The 17317-nt window shown below is 38.9% G+C and overlaps 1 protein-coding gene across 4 annotated transcripts in view; it reads left to right on the forward strand.

The window, feature by feature from the left end:
* Nucleotides 1–17317, forward strand: part of Astn2 (astrotactin 2) — a 911846-nt gene that overhangs the window by 226586 nt on the left and 667943 nt on the right. The gene's annotated exons all lie outside the window — the stretch shown is intronic.

Here is a 17317-nt window from a genome sequence, read left to right on the forward strand (position 1 = left end):
TGAATGAATGTGGTTGCTAGAATTGGAACTAGATTAGAATATTGACTCCATTAATAATTAATATTGAGACCTTGAGCATAATTTGAATGCTAGGCTTAATTTCTTCTTCAGCACAAAGGAAACTGTCAAAATGTTTACCTGCTTTGGTTGTTGTGGTTCCAAAATTGGAAAACTCAGGTAAAATGATTTTCACTGTCCTGTCACATGCTGAGTAGCACTGCTAATAGATTTCAACTATGTTTTTATTGGTATCATTATCTGTTGCCTTTCCTAAATTTGTCTTCCATTGACAATGATGTTTCCTAAATATGTCTCTGACAGTGTCACTCTTCCTATCAAAAGTCTCATGTGTAACTGTATTATACATATTGACCATGAATCCTTTCATGATGTAGCCATCCCCTTGTTTTACCTCATCTGTAGCGAAATTCTTCCATGAACACCAGACTCCAGCCATACTGTATGTGTATTTTGCATCGGAGAAAACTTTCATCCAGTCTTCTTTGATGTCCTGCATTCAATATCTATTGCCTTTGTCTCAGTGTTTCACAGGCGAATGTTAAAGCCACCCAGACAGGTAGCTTCCAGTTTTTGTTTTGTTTTGTTTTGTTTTGTTTTGTTTTGTTTTGTTTTGTTTTAGAATGAAATCTCACATTCTCTTCTTACCATTTTCTTCAGTACTTGAGTCTTCAGTTAATGGAAGAATTATTTTGATGTCCAGTCTATTTGTAATTTAATTTCATTGTGATATAATTCCTTGTATTGTCATGCACTTTTGAGAACTAACTCTGAAGCACCACCTGGATGATTGGCTTCAAACAAGTTTCCTATTGACTGGATCCATGTGTCTTTTTTCATTCCAGTCTCCAGTTGCTATAGATGTGCACATTTCCCTTTTGCTTCTCTCCTTTGTGTTCAAATACAGCTCAGGGGGTAGGTGCTTTTCTCATGAATAGAGACAGGTGGTAGGCTGTGGGCTTCTAGCCTGTCAATATCTTCCCTCCTCAGGTATCATTAACTTATCACAAACCAGTGGATACTTGCCAATTTGCTGCTCATCTGATGATTTACTATTGAATCCAAGTTTTATTCTTCTTAGAAATATGTGTGGATCAGTGGTTTCTCAATCTAGAGACCTGGACCAAAGCATCTGTACCTGTGTTTACGTTGAAAAGGTGAAGAAAGGGAGTTGAGAATGTTATCTTCCCTATCTTGTGCATAGAGAAACAAGATGAATTTTTTCAAGATACAAATTAAGATTTTTTTCTTTCCTGTCATTATTGAGACAGTTACCGAAAGACATTAGAATAAAAATAAGAGACTCAACTTTTGAATTCACAGGATGATGAACTTTAAGGTTTGTCATTGGTTTGACCTGCCTTTTATTCTATGCATGATCAAATTGTTTCAATCTCTTCCATGTTGCTTTTCAAGGTGTCATCTTTGCCGGATAGCTTCTAATTTCAGAGAACTTAACACTTCTGCAGCTTTTTTCCATAGTTAGAAAGCTCTGTTAGATAGTAGGTTAGAAAAATCATAATTATTACAATTACACTTGTTATTACTATGTTTCTTTTTAGATAAAAGTGGTTGGTACCAGGCAGATCTGAGTTTGAATCCCAACCCTCCCACATACTCTATAAGCGACCGTGGTCTATTTTTTTACCCTGATGGCAGACTTCCCTGCTCAGGGTGCACTTGACGCTACCTCAGGCACATTTGCTCAGGACCACTGATATATACTGATGAGAGTCCATGGCTGCTGCTCACCATCCCACAAAGGACAGGACAGTTCTACAACAAAAAATTACCCAGACTTAAAAGTTACCAGTACCAAGCTTAAGATGTTTGACCTTAGTCAAGCGCTTTAATCTCTAAGGATCAATATTCTTATGAATAAAAGAGTGACATAGCCAAGTGCAGTGGCATCTGTTTGCAGTCCCAGCTGCTTGAAAGGCTTAAGCAAGATTATTGCAAGTTTGAGGCAAACCTAAGCAATTTAGCAAGATCCTGTCCCAAAATGTTAAATTACCAAAAAATAAAATAAAAAGAGGCTTCGGATGCAGCTTAGCGTTCTCTAGTACTGAAACAAATAAATAAGAGAGAAAGAAGCTAGATGTGGTGGTACATATCTATAATCCTTGTACTCTGAGAGCCTGAGGTAGGAGGGTCACAAGCTGGAGCCAAGCCTGGGAAACTTCGTAAAACTGTGTCTCAAGTTTAAAAAAAAAATAAAAACAAGCAAAAAGAGCTAGAAATATAGCACTGTATGAAGACCCTAAATTTCATCTGCAGTGAGAGAATAAAGAGAGGAGCGAAAGAGGGAGAAAGAATAAGAGGAAGAGAGAGGAGAGAGAGAATAAGAATGAGAGGGAGGGAGAGAGAGAGAAAGAGAGAGAGAGAGAAAGAGAGAGAGAGAGACACTGAGCTAAATACTGGTTGCTTTGCAGTATCATAGAGTTGGCACAAAATGGTTTTTCAACAGATGTTGGACCCCATATATATAATTGCTGAAAACTATCATCTAAAACTGATAACATATATAGAAGTCATGTATCCCTAATCCCAAAATCTGAAATTCCTAATGCTTTTAAATTTGAAATTTTTGAACACCCCCCCCACTGATGCTTAAAATGTTTTGGATTTTAGAGATTTTCAGATTTCAGAATTTGAGATAAAAAATTTTTAGCCAATGATGTCTACATAAAAAAATTTCAAAACTGAAAAAAAGAAAAACTTGAAATTTGAAAAAATTTCTGATCCCAAGAATTTCAGATAAGAGCTGGTCAAACTGTACAGTGCATGTATTGTAGCACCTAGGACTCAGCTGTACCCATGAGGGGTAATGTTGGGCATCAATGTTGGACGGACGATAATCTGGGAGTGGGAAGTGATGGGAGCGGAAAGGCAAGTAAAATAGTTTATAGCGCAATATGTATATGCACCAATTCCCCACGTGACTGCATTTAATATGTATCACAAATGCATACTAATAAAAAGGGAAAATAAAAAAGTAAACATCAAAAAAGTATGTTAATGCTTCAACCTTTCAAATCATTGAAGCCAACCAACATATTCTCCCTCATAAAGTCTTACTGTTCTCCATGATGCTGTTAGAAGCTTTTGCATCTAACTAGTTTCTCAAGCCTGGAGCTGCTCTGCTTTGTTAATAATATGACACTGTTTCAAATCAGTTCTCTAGGAATGGTCTCAGTCGAGGGTGGTGCTGTCTCCTTCTTGGTTCCGGACCTTATAATCCTACTATCGTAGACTAAAAGTAGCTACTCCATTCTCTCATCAGTCACCTCTGTCTGTAATGCTCATATTGCTAAACAAAAAGTAAAGGGAAAAGGGAAAGCTACCCAACTGCATGTGTTTACCAAATCTACATTGTTGGTGAAGGCTCCAGAAACTGTGCCAGGATGCCTTCCTCTAAGCCAGATATGAATGAAGAGGCCAACTTGTGCCACCTTAAGTGAGGAGGTCTCTGAGGAAAGATCAATAATGATGAGGAGGAAGCACACTGAGGGAGACAGGAGAGATAGTTCATAGTCCCTACAACCCTGGAGCTCTCCCTATCATATACATTTCCTTCAAGGGTTACCAGAATTGCCAGTGTTGTGAGGAGACAAGCCCAGGCTAGAGATTCTCTCAGGGCCTCTACAGCCTTCTCTCTCTCTCTCTCTCTCTCTCTCTCTCTCTCTCTCTCTCTCTCTCTCTCTCTCTCTCTGCTGTGTTTTATAACATGACTCTACCTCATTGTGCACATCCTGCAAAATGAAAGCATTCCTCAAGACCCATTCACCCGTGCACACAGCTCCCCTCCCAGTGGCTCCCTAGGATGGATCTCTATTATTTCACCAAAAAACATCAGAGGAGGAATTTGTTCTGCTCCACTGAGGACATGATTTCCAGTCTTCTCTGCTGCCTTAACTCTGTTTTTTTTTTTTTTTTTTTTTGGCTGCTCTCTGAGAAAGGGAATAGAGAAAAAGAGGTATCTGTAATACTTAGTTGAGCTAGTGCCAAATATGGAAAAGAAAAAAAGTTATTCGATTATTTAGCCATACAATGAAATTAATTTCCCAAGAAGGATATTGGACCCATATCTACATAGAAGCCCATATATGATTTTTGGGGCAGCCCAGCACTCCACAGGCTGACCTCCTCCTCCTGTCTCTGCACTCCCATTTCCTTTTCTTTTTACTTGCACCATTTTCACAATAGTTCAGATTATTGAAATCAGACAAGCTTACGTTCCAGGTACGCCTCTGTGTCTATAATGGAGATGCTATTGTCACTTATGTAACAGCCTTAATTTGAGTAGTATAAGAGGTACCAGTGCCTGGCATGGATGAGTGAACTGTTCCACGCTTATGCTTGTTTGAATATTTCTTGTAGGTATCATAATCCCCCTTTAGAAAATGCACATCAGCTGAGGCTCAGAGAGGTGATCTCATTTTACTCAAGGGTGAGCAGATACTAATAGAGCCATGTTTGGCACCTTATTGTCTAGGATAATAAAATAATTTTGTACTGTCTTTTCATCATATAGCTTTGTCTCACCCCTTTGTATGCACATTATCTGCTAAAAGATATAAAAAGCAGAATATAGACCTCTAGTCTTTACTAACAAAAGTGAAGAGACAACATTGCAGTCTTTTATCATGACCTAGGTTATGAAATGCCTTAACCTGCAATCACAGAAATGTTTTTATTTCCTGAGGTTCAGATAGTGTGGTAAGGGGGTCCAGAGTCACACAGCCGCTGACCTGGAATATGGAACCTATTCTACTTCCACATATGCTGTATTTCCACTTCTGTGTTCCACTCCCAATTTTATTCTGTGGCTTTTGTTTGGATTATATGGTGGTGGTGTGTAATCACACATAATAAAGAAAATATGTTCTTGCTGTCATGAAGAAATGGAAAATTAAAATTATAAACCATTAAATGGAAAAATCCCAAGCCTTATAATAATGCAAACACAGCCTCACTCCATTATTGTCTGTTTATTTAGCCACTCTATTTTTAAGAGCTTAATATTGAGAAATAAGACCTATTTATAATGCAGCTGTGTTAATTTCACTACAAAATCCTTGCCATTTGCTGTTCTTGCCTTACATGAGTTTAAATTTATAACTGCTCCATGTACTGGTAAAATTTGCCTTGGCTTAAAGAAAACTAGGTGAAAAATCTGCCAATTGAATTAGTAAGAATTACACAAATTCTGTGTTTAACTCTCACTTTGTTCCACATCCTAACCACTTCAGGGTGAATAATGTACCCCTGTTACAGCACATGTTCCATACCTTTTACTGGGGCCGAGTTGTGTATCCTTTAAAACATCTGTTCACTTATTCAATAGGTACAGTCCAAATCTAAAGTCCATGAAGGGATATATCGATAGACTTCATGGCTCTGAAGAGGGCCACCTCATTTTAGGTGGCTGTGATTTCTGGGATTATCCTCACACTCATTACTGGTATGATCTGATAGAAATCTGGCTGAAAGAGGGATGGTTCCTTTCATCTCTCCAATGTAGCCTTCATTCATTAAACTGTATTTATTGTTCCATGGAAATCAAACCACAAAATAATTAAAGATATCTGTTCAGCTCTGCTGTTTATATGCTGTGTATGATCCTTTAGTATTTAGTTTGTCTCTTAAAGACTTAGTCATTTGTAAGGTGGAGATAATGACATGTATCTTGAGATGTGTATCAATCAAACACTGCCATGATGCTAGATAGCAAAGAACTAAAGAATCTCAGAGGCATCCAGTCATATATTTTGATAGGTCATCAGCCTCAGGAGTGGAAGTAGTATAGTGATCATCTCACATGGGTCTGCCTATCATCTTCACGTTGCCTGGGGTCAGTGACCGAGGCTGTAGAAGTTAGAGTGGCTGTCTTATTCTGCAGAGCTGAGTCTATCATCGCTTATGTTCTTAGGCCAGAAGATTAGCAGTGACTGACTTCCTTTTGGTGGTTGCAGGTATAACCATGTGAGCAGAAATATATGATGTCGGTTGAGCTCCAGGCTCAAAAATAGCACATGCTCACTGCCACCCACATACCATTGGATACGGCAGGTCACGTGGCAAAGGCCATGTCAAGATGCAATGAAGTGCATTCCATTTTCAATAAGTCTACAGCAAGGGGAGAAGAAATAAGGCCAACTATTCTTTGTGTCACAGTCATTATGGGATTAAATTAAATGATAGCTATATGTACTCTAAAGTATTACCTGTCGCATACAACACACTCCATAATTTGTGAATGTCACATTTATTGTTATTGTGATGATATGTCTAATGAAATGGTGTTGGCAAATTGAAATGTGAAATTTAGGCAAACCCTGGTAACATAAACCAAAGTCTAAGGTAACTCCAGGGAAATAATTGAAATTTCTATTAAATTTCTAGAAAGAAAAGGAATAAGGGAAACAGAATGGGCTTCTCTCCCCACTACCATCCCCTGGGAAGAAAACAAACTCTCCTTACAATAGTCATAAGGAGAGTCTTACTTTTCTAGACATTTGAGCCAACATGACTGAGCTTCAGGACCTGGTGATCTCATAAGGTCAAAGCACCAGCCTGAGAGCATGACAGAGAAACATAGGGGAAAGCACAGCCCAGGGGCAGTTGTTCCATGTGCTGAAGCCAAAACCAAGCTCTAGGTTGTGGTAAGATCAAAGTGTATACTCGAGGTTATAATGGGGCTGGCTGCAATAAAGGGAAGGAGACACTCTGCGTGTTCCAGGGGCCCAGAATGACTGTAAAGGTTGAATGTGAGAGTCAAAATCTATGGTCCTTTGTCAAAGGAAGCAGGTTACCCAAAAGAGGAGTGTGGAACCTGTGCAATTCTTTGTTGATTTTTAATGTGTATTAAGGGCTTTGTTTATGCTATCACACTTGAAATTAACCAAGCAAAGAACCATCCACGATTCTCGAGGGAGGTTTATACAAGAGGTTTAACAGACTAGCAACTTGAGGCTTAGGGCAGTTAATAAGGAGACTGTGAAAAGAAGATTTCCACCCATATCTGTTGCACTGCTACACTGCGTGTACTCAGTGCCTTAAGGATAATAGTAACAAACACAGAAAAATGTGATGGGCCTGACTATTTGCCTACAAAAAGAAATGAGGCTTTTAAAATTAGAGCTTGCGCAGAGGTAGGAGTGAGTATAGTTAGGTCCTCTTTCTTAGCTCAAAGGTTAGTTCACTTAGTAATAAAATTATCTCTCATTTTAATGCCAGAAGAACCAACTATGGAATTTTCTACAGTATTCTCCCATTGGTCATGCTAAATGTCATTATCCCCTTTACCAGGTGCCATACCCTTTAAAGTTTAGACTAATTAAAACCTTTTCTGGTAATTTTTCATTGCTTTTTCACTCACAAAAAGAACTCAGAGAAACCTGGATCATTCTTGTTACATTTTACTTTTTACCTTTTAACACATAATGTTTTACCTGTCCTTTTCACTAAACAGTGAAAAGTTGGATAAAACACCTCTGGGTAGAGCATCAGTGATGCTATTGGATGAAGAATTCCTGTTATAGATTGTAGATGGCTCTCTTGTCACCAGAAGTGGAGATGCGTGTGGCCTTTCCATGAACTTACAGAAGGGATGAATGTATAAGAGAAACTTGGTTAGTGACAGTGAATCCTGCTGGACTTTCCTGTCCAGGTTGGGCAAAAAGATCTGGGTTTGCTATGATTGATTTTTTTTTTTCAATAACAATACTAACTCTTCTTTTTCAGTACAGTGTATTGATCCCAGGACCTTCACAATGAGCTAAATCAACAGACTCTTTCATCCATTTTTTACAAAGTCAGGCTATTGCTCAGTCTATTGCTCAGTCTATTTTGAACTTGTAAATTGCCCAGGCTAGTTTGAACTTGGGATCCTCCTCCTTGACCTCCCAGAGTACTGAGATTTTGAGTCTAATTTTTAAATGAATCTGCATATTATAATATGCTTTTTTACATTTCATTTATCAAAACCATCTTATTGATGTTAGAACAAATCACTTGAACATTTTGAGAAAATGAGGAAGTAGTAGTTTTAGTAATTTCTTCAAATCTCACAGCTGGAAACATTCATGGCTAATGTCCCAAACTGTGGCTGGTTCCAGTCTTCCATGTTTGTACTTCACCTCAAGGTGGCAGTGACCTGACGAAGAAGTGTCTGTCTCAGTCTATCTAGCTATTTGACCTTTTCTCCTTTGAATAAGACCTGTGAGCCTGTGGCGACTCCAGCTAAACTTTTGAAATGACCTGTCTCTCTTTGGTTCCTCTATAAAATGGGAAGTCAGTTTGTAAGGAGACCTTTAGTTAAGAAGTGTAAATTCTTTGTAAACTAAGGAGTACAGTTCTTGTGATTATTATTCATCTTCATAAAAGCATATTCATTCCCATTTAGAATTACAAGATGTCAGAACTGGAAGGAATGTTTCAGACCATCTGTGTTCTGGCTAGGGATCGTGAAACAAGCTCCAGTGAACCTGGAAGGTATTGTGTTTTTAACAGAGCAGAGGAAAATATCACAAGATTTAATTCCATCATTCACAGTTGATATCACTCTCTCAGCTAAAATCATGGCCACCCTAGCAGTCTGCAGTATTAACTGACAGTCCTCTGATCCTGTGTGTAACAAAAAGGCTATTTCTTGGTTTTCCAATTTGTATTTATTGCAGCTTGTTCATTTGTCTTGTCTGAAGGCACTTGCTTAAAGATAAGCTATACCAGGCACCAAAGATTTAAGAAAATGTATGAGAGAAAAAATGAAATGTGAGAAAATTATATTCATCATTTTTTTAGCCCAGACAGTAGGAAAGAGGCAGCCATTTTTTATAATGCACACATGGGCTTTAAATTTGTACTAGTCATGGAGCATTCTCATCTGGCTAAGGAAGATCTTTTTTTTTCCTTTTACTCTTTCCATGGAGAGGTGATGCATATGAGAGGGAATGCTGTATTACTCAGTGACTCCGCTTGCACAACTTCTAAATTTGATGAATCTTTGCATTTATATTGGGTCTGTCTAGCCTACAGCTTAGCATGTGGTGTCTTCTCTTACTGCTTCCCAGTCCTGACATTTGTGTATGTCCAGGCCAAAGCCTTGTGACACTAACTCAAGTCACTATTAATATACATGCATATGCACACACAAATTCTACTGGCTACACACATCCTATTTGTATATCTGTTTCTTTCCCTCCTACATGTCTATAGAGAAATTTATTTCAAAGAGTCAGCTCATGTGATTGTGAAAGCTATCAAGTTTACAGTCTTCCTGGTGTGTAGGTCAGCAGCTTGAGACCCTGGGAAGAGTTGATGTTGTAGCTCCTGTCTGAAGGTAGTATTTTCCCTCTTTTCCAGAAAGGCCATTCTTCCTTTTATGTATGGCTTCAATTGATTGTGTAAGACCCATCTATGATAAGTAGGATGATAAACTTCACTTTTTCTATTGATTTAAATATTAATATTATATAAAAATAGCTTTCACATATACATCTATAATAATGTTTGACCAAATAACTGAATTCAATATCCAAGAAAAACTGACATATGATTTTCTACCAGAGGATCTGAGCTTGAAATTATCCTTCCTTTAAGAGAATTTCCATAGTGGCTATTTTATAATGCTGAAGACTTTCAAAATCAATAAGTGAAAAAAAATGAATGAAGGAACAAATGCATAAAGTGAAAAGTCATGACACTGAAGAGATAGAGAGAAGTTGAGCAGTGAGTACTTCCTCTTGAGCACCTAGTAGAAGCTTGGTTAAGTATTGTGTGCACATAATTACATTTAATCTTCCCAGCAACACTTTTGACATTTATAAGGGAAGATAGCCAAGGTTTACAAACAATGAATGGAGTAATTTAAGGTCACCCAACTGCAGGGTTCACAATGAAACTCGAATGGGCTTTCTCACTTAGATTAGGTAATGCAGCCATTGGATGCCCACCTATTGCTTTCAGAAAGAGAAGTGGAAAAATCAGACAAAGTCTAAGCCTGGGACCTGCCTGGACTGTCTGTGGAATGAGATTCCTCTGGTGTAACAGAGCAGTTCCCACACAGTTTGGGCCACTGCTTCCAGTCAGGTGCAAATTGTCTGAAGCTCCATACTCAGATGATCTAAAGCGTGACTGAACATCAGAGTCATTTTTCAGACCTGGAGAAGTGACATCCAGACTCTAAAATTGATGTACCCATCTTTTCCACCACGCAGACCACAGACAGTGTTTGTTGGGTGATGAAGTGGTTGAGGATCAGAGTCACTGTGGCTTGAGTCCAAACCCAGCTCTGCAATTTCTAAGCTGTATGACCTTTGGAAAACATTTAATTTTCTGATTTTCACTGTCCATTTCTAGACAGAAGTTAATGATACTTGCCTTTCCAAATTGTTAGGAAGAATAAATGAGAAAACATAAGGAAATATCAGACTTCCCTGGCAAAGGGTTGGTGCTCAGAAATTGTGAGTTTTCTTCTAACACAAATTAGATGTGTCTGGAAAAAATTAAAGAGGTGATAAAAGTACTACAGAAACTTGAATACAAACCTATGCACATGTCAGTGGTAGAAGATCCTGGGTGTCATTGGAAAAAGAAAGCAGTGTATGACAGTTGGAATACACAATTATCAAGTATCAATGTAGACACAGCATTCACTACCAGTCCTCCAAAGTAGAGACTCAGGCTTGTCTGAGAGTTGGAAACTGACATAGCAGTTATGTATATACAAAGGAAGTTATGGTTTGCTTTCTTTTCTGTGTTCTACTTTGTCTTTTTTCTGTTTTCTTATTTTCTGTCCTACTTACCTCTGTCTTCTCTCTCCTACACTTTCTTTTCCTCATTGTCTCCTTTTTGTCCCCTGTCTTTTATTATTAAACATAATTCCCCTTACCTCTCTTATATTGATTCTCATATCCCCGCCCCCCCCCCATCTTTCTCTTGGCATCAGGGCCAGGGCTTCATTCCTCAGCCCCAGTGGTTCACTCCCTTCAAACCTGACAGTCTCTCATATGTCAGTTAGAAGAAGGCAGCATTCCCTCTCCACTCCCTCCCTTTCCTGGGCCTGCCGAGATGATCAGATCAAACACCATCTGTTGCATTCATCCAGGCGATGGGTGAGCATTTTGCCGCTCTGGGAAGGCAGCGCTTAATGGGTACCAGTAGGCCTTATGGCTTGTTTGGGCAACTTGAAATATTGATATTGATAGAGCTTTCATATGCAGTGGGGAGAGATGGGGTAGGGAGAGTAGTGCACAGGATGAAATCAGCCACTGAGAGGTTTGTACAAGCACAACCCCTTTGAGCTTTTCTGGGCTTTTGGCACTGTCACCAAAGCAAGAGCAGCCAAACAGATGGATGGGATTTGCTACTGTTGGGATCAGAAACCCTTACAGCTCAAGGGAGGAAACCTTTCTTCTCCATGTGTCTTTCTCTGCTCAAAGCCAGTCAAATCTGTATCAGTGTAGAAAAATGAAAATAGAAATAACAGGAGAGAAGGATTTTGACATTTAGGAATTGATGAATATAAGAGATAGGGAAAATAGGTGGGTGTAGGAGGATGGTGAACATGCTCAAATGTGGCTTTTAAGATAATTCAATCAAGTGACACTTTGTTGGATGTCTAGTTAAAATGAAGTAAATCAACATGAGAATATTAAGATATCAGGGACAATAAATATTGGAAAATTGCTACTTTCACCTAGAACTAACTCAATGGGCAGAAACACAAAATGGTTTTATTGGTGTCCCCTCCCCCAGAGAATTGGTACTGTCAGAAAGAGATTCCTGTCGGGAACTATAATTATCAAGGGTCCCATCCTCCTTCACAGATAGAGTACAGAAACAGGAAAGGTGCAAAGGAAGAAATACCCCTGGAGTATCCCACTGACCAAACCCAGCTAACAGTCTGATGATAGGGAGCAATGTGAGGCAACACCTTGGGGTCTGTCTGGAAGATGGACTGAGTATATTAGTAAAATTAGTATCACATAGACAATACCAGGGTCTACTACCAGTGGAAGCAGTAGTCAAGCCCCTAGGATCACAATTGCAATGACCTCAGGGTTTCTGAATTGCTAACCATGATGCAAAGAATGCTTGGGAACCAGTTCATTATTTGGCTCTTCTCAATTAGGGTTCCCAGGCATACTCTCCTCAAATGAGAGCTTGATATATTTGTATCTTCCAGACTGCATTGAGTGGAGTCTTGCTGATATCAGAGATTCCTTAAAGACATCTTTCTTCTTGTTCCTATACAAAATACCTGTTTGTTCTTATTTTTTTTCCCTATATATTACTAATCTCTTAAGGAGACATACCTCATTTGACCCCAAATTTACATGTGTTTTTTGGGGGAGGGAGGAAATTTAAATATTTAACATTTTTTGCTCTGCTTTTTGCCCATGATTCTTACTATAAATCCAGCTGAAAACAGCCAGCAGTGCTCATAGAACAGCCTGAATATTGGACTGTTTTGAAGCCCCTTTCACTGGATCAATCAATCCACTGACCAATCTCAGGCTCCTGCAAAGTCTCTGGACATGGACAAAAGGTAGACAACTTTTTTGCTGGAACATACATAGCCTCTAGTTCCATGTTCATTGGAGCCCTTTGCTTCCAACTGAAACTTGAGCTTGGACTTTATTGTCTGTGTTTGTATCAATGTTCTGGTCTTCTGATCTCTGACCAGAATCATCCATCAGGGTTTGATTCTAAGGATTCCATAATCTAGGTCTCCTAATCTTTCCAATCTAGACCCACAGGCTTGTAGGTTATAGTCATATCAACAACCTTATTTAATAGTTTCCTGTATTTGCCAGCATCCCATCACAGGAACATCAAACCCAACACCCACAATTTAAAGATGAGAAGTTTAATTTGGGTCATGGGTTCAAGGAATTTAGTGATGTTTTAGTTGTATCCAACATAGAAATATCATGGCTAAAGGGCATGGTGGAGCAAAATTACTTAGCTTATGGGGAACAGAACAGGGAAACATTTCCAGAGTGGAAGGCGTGACCCACCCAGACACACTAAAAAATGGGTTTTAATAATCTGGCTGATTTCTTGATCAAATATCAAATTAATCGAATTAATATTTAATGATAATAGTCAGAATGAGACAGAATGACCACTAGTAGCAAAAGGAAGATGAATCTGGGATGCCAATGGAGAACAACCAAACCAGATCAAGAATGCACACACATAGGGCTGGGGATTTAGCTCAGCGGCGTAAGCGCCTTGCAAGCAGGCAGTCGTGAGTTCGATCCCTGGTACCGATAAAAAGGAAAAAGACAAAAAAAAAAAAAAAAAAAAAAGAATGCACACACATTCTGTTGCTTGTTCTGCACATGAGTCAGAAGCTCATTTTTGTAACTGTTACACATGCTTCCTCTATGCCTCTTTCAAAGAACGCGTGCCTTTCCATAGAGTCCAGCTCCATACAGTTCAGCTCTCTCTTGTGAGCATGTGACCCACATTACTCACTCTCCATGCAACATCTGTACTTCAGTGTCTCAAAAGAGCAACCAAATTTTCATGTCTAAAATTGAGCTTTTGTTCACTTCTATTCAATGTGCTCTCTGACAGTACTCTTGTTCTCATTGAGAACCATAATTCTGTAGCTATGCAAAACTAGAATAGCAGAAGTAAAACTCAGTACCTCTCTCTCTCTCACTTACTTTTTTTACTTTGTCTCCATGTCCTAAGCATGTTTTACCCGTGAAAGGAAACTCTCAAATTAGCCTCTGTCTCAGTCTCTGCTACTTTTCTACTTCTGCCTCTGTTTTCTCTATTACTCTGTTTCTTGTTCTGTCTTCAACACGGTTATCCAGTTCCAGGCTATTGTCGGATCATATCCAGTCATCTCACACTGTGACTTCATCTTCCAAGTTGGTCTTTTCACTTCCATCACTGCTCTTCTCCAGTGAATTATTCTTTTCTGCTAGAAAATCACTTCAAATGCAAATTTGATCATGTTACTCTGCAGTCCTAAAGCTTCCAAATATTCTGCTCTTAACCAGATACAAAGAGTAAGGACAAGGTTTAAGGGTAGGGTTAGGCCTCCTATTTCTTACCCTGGCTTATTTCACTTGAGTTCAGTATCTCAGCATCAGTCACCACTTGAAACCCCTTCCATTTCCTTCTCCCCAAAATATATTTGGATAGAATGTTCTCTCTCTTTTTTGCTCTCACCTCACCGCCCCAACCAATTGAATACTCTTTTTTATAACTTAGTCAAACCACTCATTTTCTCAAGGAAAATTTCCAGTTCACATTCTTGACTAGGGATACATATACATATACATATACATATACATATACATATACATATACATATATATATACATATATATATACATATATATACATATATATATACATATACATATATATATATACATATATATATCTTCTTCTTTTTCTTCTTCTTCTTCTTCTTCTTCTTCTTCTTCTTCTTCTTCTTCTTCTTCCTCGCTCCTTCTCCTTCTCCTTCTCCTTCTCTTTCTCCTTCTTCTTCGATAGTGCCTTGCTATGTAGGCTGGAGGTGGTGAGTTCACTATGTAGCTCAGGATGGCCTCAAATTCACAATGATTCTACTGCTTCAGTCTCTCATGTTCTGTTCCTGTATAAATTACTATTTAGTATGGGCCTTCCTTTCTACCTGGTGAGTATCATGAGATTTTATGTTTTTACCATTGTACCAAGTTATAGACAGAATGTTTGTATCACCCCTAAAATTTATATGTTGAACTCCTAATCTTTAATATAACTGTGTATTAGTCAGCTTGGGCTACTGTAAGAAAACCCTGTAGTCTGAGTGTCTTAAACAATAAGTTTCAGTTCTGGAACTGAAGTCCAAAATCAGTGTGTGTAGGTCAGGTTCTGGTGAGAACCCTCTGATCCACATATGTTGCTTTCTTTCCTTGTGTTAATGTGAACTTCATTCAGTGTGTGTTCATAGAGACATAACAGCTCTCTGTCTCTGTCTCTCTCTCTCCATCTCCCTTCCTCCCTGTCTTTCTTTCTATTCCTCTTTTTATAAAGCCACCAATTATACAGATTAGGTCCCTAGCTTTATGGTCTCATTTAACCTTAATTACCTACTAAAAGCACTATCTTCACAGTCAAATTAGTAGTTAGAATTTCACTGTATGAAAGGAGAATGGGGCATACACAATTCAGTTTGTGGCAAACTGCACGTTGAGATATGGTTTTTAGGGAGCATGTATGATAGAATGAGCTCCTAGAGGGGACTCTCACCTGATTAAACTATAGCTTAACAGACTATAGTCTAACAGAAACATGTATCTCCCTTTCTCTAGATCATGCAAAAGTAACCCAGAGGAGGTGACTGTTGCAAGCCATAAAGAAAACTCAACAAATCTGACCCTGTTAGCTTGCTGATTTTGTGCTTCCAGCCTCCAGAGTTGCAAGAAAATGAGTATTTGCTGTTTAGGCCAACACGTCTATAGTATTTTCTTATGACTAACATTTAAAGCTTGTGTACAGCACAGGTAGAGAAGAGTGAAATGATGGGATGGATGAATTGGGAAATGAATGAATGTTGACAAACCAGTGAGAGTCCCTCCGTTTCAGGATTTTAGATCATTTCTTGTTCTGGACTTTTGACCATAATTGAGCCCTCTTCTTAAAATTCTGGGAAAGCCACTCTTCTTTCTTTAAAGAACCAAATTGTGTTTGGTATAGATTCATAACACTGTAACCTCTTGCTAGAGGTTTCTCTATCACAGGCTGGAATAGGGAGCCCACATTTGGAATTTTTTTGAATCACCTTCAGGTGGACTTGTTGAAGTATCTGGGGAGAGGACAGCAAAAGAGGCCAGTGAGGAAGGTAGAATGTCACCCAACGGTCCTTCACGTTGTCATTTGTCTTTCTCTTAGCAATCAAAGATTCTTCCTGTGTCCCTAGGTGGGGCTTCTGTAATATCCAGATGAGCAATATGGATCTGACTTACCCTGAACACATCTACCTATCTACACTGTTCAAGATTTCCTGGGGGAGACAAGAGCTTCTTAGGAGTAGGTATTGGAGTGTTCCAGAGACTCCTTTGTCCAATCTGGTAAAACCCCTTTAAAGAAATACAAGTCTTTGTTGCATGCCATCTTCTGGCAGCAGACAGTAGGTATTTCAAACTGAAGAAATTTCTTAGCCTCTGGAGACACAGAGAGTGGGAGGGTTGAGTTTGAAGATTTCAAAGTCAGGACTCTCTTTGGGAATTCCTCGGAACAAAGGCACTGTGGCCCTTTAGCAATTCTCTTTTCTTCTTTCTGGATTCTTTTCCTTGCCTTTTTTTGTTGTTTCTTTCCTTCCTTTGCAAGCCCTGGTGGTTTTGTCCTCTTTCCTTTTATCATCTATGTTTTTTGTTCTGCCTTTCTGACTTCACTTGCTTCTTTACTGTATCTCTTTACAAGTCTCCTTTATGGAACTTTATGAAAACATGCGTACTACCAAAATCATTGGATGGGATTGTTGCCCGTGAAGTCTCAGACTAGAGATTAAAAGTTTTGCTCTACCGTAGGCTGGCTTTGAGCAAGTGGTAGGATGTGTTTGGAGGCTTCAGTATTTCTCCCAGTGAAATGGGGACTCAGTGCTTAGTGATCTACATATCAACAGTGCTATAGTTTCACCTACTAAGATCTTGCAGGACCATCACTGTCATGGCCTTGCTTCAGACCACCGCCGCCTCTGCATTGCAACAACAAAGCCTCAGTATTGGCCTCTTTTGATGCTTCTATTTGCATTTTCCACACTGTAATTAGTAATTGTTAACAAAGTAATTTAATTTGAACATGTCATTTTCCTGCTTAAAACCTTTCAGCAATAATGCTGCCTATTAGGATAAAATCCAAATTCCTAAATGTGATTTTCAAGATGTCTTTTTTCCTCCAGTTTTATTTCTTTCAACTTCCCTTTTATAAGCTCCATTGCAGTCACACTAAACTTTCCTGTTGTTCAAAAACTGTCCTCCTTCTGGCTTCAGGCACATCCTCCTTCTCTTGCCCAGGACACTTTGTTCCTGAATCTCCCCTCCAACCCCACCCTGATCTTCTTCCTTTGTTAATTGCTACTCATCTTTAGGATCTGTTTAGACACTACTATATAGATGGGTGAAATCACACTTTCTGGTACTCCTCTAGAAATCTAGATTTGGCTGTTACTGAGGTGTTGCATAGTTTTGGAATTGTCTGGATACATGTCCTATTGAATTATGAATTACTTGAAACACAGAGAGTCCTTTATTTTTATCACCATATCCCCTGTGGTTAGAGAAGT

The sequence above is a fragment of the Cavia porcellus genome, unplaced genomic scaffold (assembly GCF_034190915.1).
Source record: "Cavia porcellus strain 051 isolate PalLab524CR breed Dunkin Hartley unplaced genomic scaffold, mCavPor4.1 scaffold_1, whole genome shotgun sequence".
In the NCBI taxonomy this organism is placed as follows: Eukaryota; Metazoa; Chordata; class Mammalia; order Rodentia; family Caviidae; genus Cavia; species Cavia porcellus.